We start from the raw sequence: 5,773 nt of genomic DNA, 5'->3' as shown, positions 1-5,773 counted from the left end.
TGATTTCCAAGCATCATAATGGCAATAAAAATACAAACAACTGCAATAATTAAATGGAAAAGCAATGTTAGTGTCTGCAATAAATTAAGCCGTGCAATTCTTCTTAACTCAAACGTACAGCTCAAACATATCATTATTGATGTTGTTGCGCCAATCTTCAATATGCTAGCTCCAATAAATGCCACTGCTAGGCTGACAAAAGGTCTGCACATCATGACAATCAAATACAAAAGATTTTTGTTGGAAATGATATCTCTACCATTGTGTAGCTTTGATACCACATTGATTTTGAGCATGAAGGTTTTCACAGTGACTAATAAATGTACTATGATTTTCTGAAATGTGTTTTAAAAATTAGCCTTCCATTTCTTCATCTTCGTTCTCATCATCCTTGAGTGTAAGATCACCAAGAAGCTCATCCAAAGGTACAGAAGGAACATCTTCACCATCTGTCATAGACACTGTATCCGTTCGCTGATAATTTTCATTTCTGTACAATGCAACCTTGGATTGCATCTCCTGGTCTTCCTCCAGCTCATCCAAAAAAATTTCATAGTCCTCCCACTCCTTCGCGTCCTCCATTCTGCCTCTGGAAGATGGTTCAACCTCCATGGGCAATGTCTTAAGCTTCCAAGGCCTAGGCTTGCCCCGCTTCTTCTGGCGCTTCTCTTCATAACTTTTCTTCACCAAAACCACATCTGGAAGATTAAGTCCTTTGTATTTATCTAAATCCACATCATTAGTATTTGCACCATAGAGATCAAAACCAAGAGCATAGTCACCAGGACTCAAAAGATGGCCCAGATGAGTTTTCACTGTAAAAATAGTGTCATTCTTTCCAAAGTCTGAAACACGGGCTACCTTTGCCTCTGCCAATGAATACTTGATACCACCCACAGTAGTCAAACCCATCTCAACTTCAATATCCAATACAATATATTCAGCTAACTGCCGGTTTGAAAGGAGAGGCTTAAAAGGAACCCTCCAATACTGATTCGCATCCATAAAAGCATGCCTCGAAGTAAATGGGTCAAGCAGCATAATATGGGTACTCACTTTTGTGCACAGAACAAGGGGACCTAAGTTACCCAAGTTTGCCGCAACCATTGGAGGGAGGAAAATCAAATCCTCCTTGCAAATAGGGCAGATCTGAATAGAGAAATTGTACTTATGATTCTATGTATTTCTCTTTGAATCCTGAGACACAAGCTGTTTGTCATTGTGATTCAAAATAGGCACCATATTTCCCAAAAAGCTCACTAACCTAACTGCTTGACTTCTATTATCAAAGAAAAAATCAACATCCTTGTGCACTTGTTTAACATTGACTGCCTGAGCAGCTGCATCGTGCTTGAGAATCAACTATTCCAGATAGAAGAACGTTTTCCTGTGGCTAATATGCTGCTTGACTTGCACAACAGCCACATACTGATTTGGGTTGGACTGAACCCTTGTACAGTGTTCACACATATGATCTTGCTGAACATATGCAACAACGTAAGCCTGTTCGAATATAGCCCCATTGAGAACTTCCTTTCGTATTCGTAACTTGACCTTGATTCTCTTAGAATGGGGTTCGGTCCATATGAATTCAGCATGTACAAGCCTAACCTTGTTCAAATTCTTGAGCCTCTTAATGCAAAATGTTAAGAGTTCCTTGGATTCTAATTGGGCTTTTATCCATGTTTTAGGGGGCTGTAAATACGAATTACATTCAGGGCAATGAAGGACTGTTACATGTTTTTGTAGACCTTCTGTGATATCCACTTGGGTTCGTATACAATTAACACACATGTTTGCTGCGTTGGGTGGTATGGAAATACCACACATACAGCACAATACTCGACCCACGGTTTGATGTACTGTAAACATATCGGCCATTGGACCCTCGACCATTTCTACATCATTTTAGACCACGAAATGAAGGAATTTGCATCACGTTTTAGCACAGGAAATGTAAAACAAATAAGACATAGAACAGACTTACTCCAAACACTTAAGCGATATAAGATAATGTTATTAAGAATCAATATAAATCTATTTAACAAAAGTTGAGAGGAACCAAATTTTTCAAGATGCAATTTCTTTTGAAGCTTTATACTCAAAATAAGATTTACATTTTTAAAGGTTTGATTTATTTTCTAACTTATTAGATAGGGAATTATGATGAATCTATTCTACTTTATCTATAATAGTAATGTGTCAGACTTAAATTTTCTATGCATAATAAATATTTACTTCGTCAATATATGATATATGTTGTAAAGATATAGAAATTAAGATATATAGGACTTTACATGTTCCTATTAATAAATAAATATAAAATCATGAATAAATTTTCTTTTCAAGTTTTATACTCAAAATTATATTTACATTTTAAAAGATTTGATTTATTTCCTAACTTAATAGATTAGGAATTTTATTGAATCTGTGCTAGTTTATATGTAATAATAATTCCTTAAACATAAAATTTCTATGTAGTTGATCAATAATTATATTGAATTTATACTAATTTATACATAATAGTAACGTATTATAAATCAATTTTCTATGCATCATAATTATTTACATTGCCAATATATGCACAATATATAAAAATTAAGATATATAAGATTTTGCAACAAATCACGTGTTGAAGGATTGTCTAGTCATCTTCACATATTCTCTTTTACATTAGACAAGACTATTGAGATGTGTGGCAAAAATTGCCCCAAAAAAACATATATATATATATATATATATATATATATATATATATATATATATAATTACAAGTTAACTTTTATGTCTAATCTATAATAATATATAACTTAATATTTTAAATACATATTTATTTATATATTTAAAAAATGTTAGTATTATCAAATATTTAGTGAATAAAAGAAAATAATCAAAGAATTTGTATTTTCTATCACTACCTGGAAGAGTCTGTTTAGATATATGCAAAAATGTGGAAGTCGGAAGATCTATCAAAAAATCTAATTGGATGCAAGGGTTGTTAAAACCCTAAATGGGAAATCAATCCAAATAAGTGTTGGGGCTGAAGATTTAGTGCAAGAAATCAAGCATAAGGTTCGTGATAAGCTAGGAATTATGATGAATTCACAAAGTATGATCTATGTGTGGAAAGATTTGAAAATTTTGTTTCGATTACACAACTATGACATTGTTTAAGATTCATTCATTATCATCAATTCGAGATTGCGGGATGGAGCCCGAGGATCAAGCATTCCACCAAGAACAACTTCAGCGATTAATGGTCCAAGTTATTTTAAGGGTGCACTGAGAGGGAAAGTTTCCACACAAACCCAAAATTTGACTATTGTAGGGCCTTCCCTAGTTGAAAAGGAAGAGAAAGCACTAGATTGGGTAATAAAATTGGTAGAAGTTTGTGTTCATTTTAATATTCTCCAAGATATAGGTTTGTTATATCGATTTAATGGATTTTGGCCCAAGTCTGAAGATCTACATCAATGGATCTACCTCAACTCCAAGACTAAAAATTGTGATATCTACCTAAGGGGAAATGGAACCTTTTCGTTTTAATTCAATAATTAGACATATCTAGACTATGTCATAATGAAGGACCATGGTTTTGGTGAACAATGGGTATCATTTTAACTCCATGATTTCCATATTTTGATGCCACAACAATGGTCATTACAAAGATAAATGTATGAGTAAGGTTGCACAATCTCATGTTTCCTTTTTGGCACCATCATGTTTTAGAATGCATTGGAAATTCGTTGGGGATATTTCTAAATATGGATCGAGAATGAATGGACAAAGGCATCTTTACTTTTTACCACATCTGCATGGAGATAGACTTAAGGAAAGGCCTACTAGATAACATCCATCTCATTCATCAAGATTTCAAGTGTACATAATGGCTAGACTTTTAAAATACTACATTTAGTTGTTAGATCTGCCATCAGAAATGGGACCTACAGAACACATGCCCTCAAGTAAGAAAAGGGATAGAGAAAAGTTCTCAAAATCCAAATGGATGGAAATTTTCAAATTTTCATTCTTTAGATGATGAAGATGAAGAAATGAATTAGAGTCTTCAACAACCAGAAGCATAGAATCAACAAGGCTCCCAAGTGGAGGAGTGAGAAGAGAAGAAAAATGATTATGCTAAACATGTCGAAAAAGCCAACGATTTAGTACTGATCCAAACTGGAGGAAATCAGCATGATGAAAATGAAAACATCTATGGAGCAACAGAGATCATAGTAGCAGAGAAGCATAAGGTGGTCATACCCTTTCAAAATGAAATATGGGGCATAAAGCAAACCCATACATCTGAGAGTTTGAATTCATACAAATAAGTTCCCTTGAAGGTGGAAGGCATGCAACTGGAAATAGTATCAGCTGCTCCCAATTAAGAAGTTTAGTGAAAGGTGGAAAAAGGGAAAGGAAAAAGAGGAAACTAATTGATTATTATCAGACGAAGCTCTGCCAATTTTATGTAATTTTTTTTTACCCTCTTTATGTGCATTAGCCTGAAACGCTGATATGATCAAACGCTTCGAGCCATTTGCAAATGTAATTTTTTCTTTGGTTTTCAGGTTGAATAAAATTACGATTTTTCTTTGGAAAAATCTGTATTTTTTCAGAACTTTATATTGTTGGCATTATGATGCATGTGTTGTCCTCGATGAAAACTCACTAAAAGCAGAATAAGTATATGGTAGATATATGAATTTATAGGTCAGATGAGAGGTGACAAAAATATTGAACGAAGATACCAAAGGTGACAGAATGATGGAATAGAATAATGGTCAAAGGTTTGATATAGGGAAATTATTAGTGTTGTCCTTGATAAGCAACCTACCTGATGAGTTTTCCTTGATGACAACCTATTTGATGAATGGAATACTTAACAAAGGTATAAACAAGATGTGACAGAATGCATGGTAGTTGTGTTTACATATGTGACAAAATGCAGAGCAGTTTAGAGGAATCAGTTTAGAAGTGATACATGATGGAAACTCACATTGTAATAGGTCAATTCAAAGATAACAAAGTAATGGCACATAAGAATAGGATGATAGAATAAAGGATTTCATATCAAAATCAAGCAATTTAAGAAAAAGAATGGTTTAAGTTGTATTAAGTTGCATATGTTGTTTACCTTAGTCCAAGTAGTGTATACACACGGGTAGACAAAATAAAAGGAGAGTATACATATGCACACACTTTCACAAGAGGAAAGGCATGTATGGGATGGAAAATTAAGGTTAGAGAATACCAAGGGTTGCTACTGTGGTAATGGCCCATAGTAATGAGTGCGGCAAAGAATATTGATCCCCAAAAATAATACCATCAGCATAACTATGGTTTTCACCTGAGGTATTTAGAAAGGCTAAAACTATATAAGGAGGTGAATATCAAAGTGAGAAGGTGTGCAAGTAATGAAAATCTTATGAAGATTTAGATCCAAATAAAATATGCATGTTATGGGTTATTAATGCTTTGCTTGATTTGAACTAAGTATGCACCTGACTGTTTGATGATGGATGAGATTTAATGATAGATCAATATCATGATACCTTAAATGACTGATCATTGTATGCCATAATAATGGATAGGCTATATCTGAGTGCTAACACATATTTTATCCTTTATATGCTATGATATGGGTATATCTGAAGACTATAATAGATGCGAAGTTATAAGTTATTATTTGCAGATCTATACGTTGGTTTGCATTGGTGAAGGCACATATACACACTAGTTCGACACTTCCAAATAGTATATGCAGAAGAAA

At 33.8% G+C, this 5,773-nt stretch overlaps 1 pseudogene; it reads right to left on the bottom strand.

Annotated features, from left to right (window-relative positions):
- Positions 1-354: 354 nt before the first annotated feature.
- LOC149148634 (uncharacterized) lies at positions 355-1,884 on the bottom strand (annotated as a pseudogene).
- Positions 1,885-5,773: the final 3,889 nt, after the last annotated feature.

The sequence above is a fragment of the Pinus tabuliformis genome, chromosome 9 (genome assembly GCF_031772625.1).
Source record: "Pinus tabuliformis cultivar Carrire ecotype Pingquan chromosome 9, CPIR1, whole genome shotgun sequence".
Classification (NCBI taxonomy): domain Eukaryota; kingdom Viridiplantae; phylum Streptophyta; class Pinopsida; order Pinales; family Pinaceae; genus Pinus; species Pinus tabuliformis.
The sequence above is the reverse complement of the archived record's forward strand: the minus strand, read 5'-3'. Positions and strand labels throughout refer to the sequence as shown.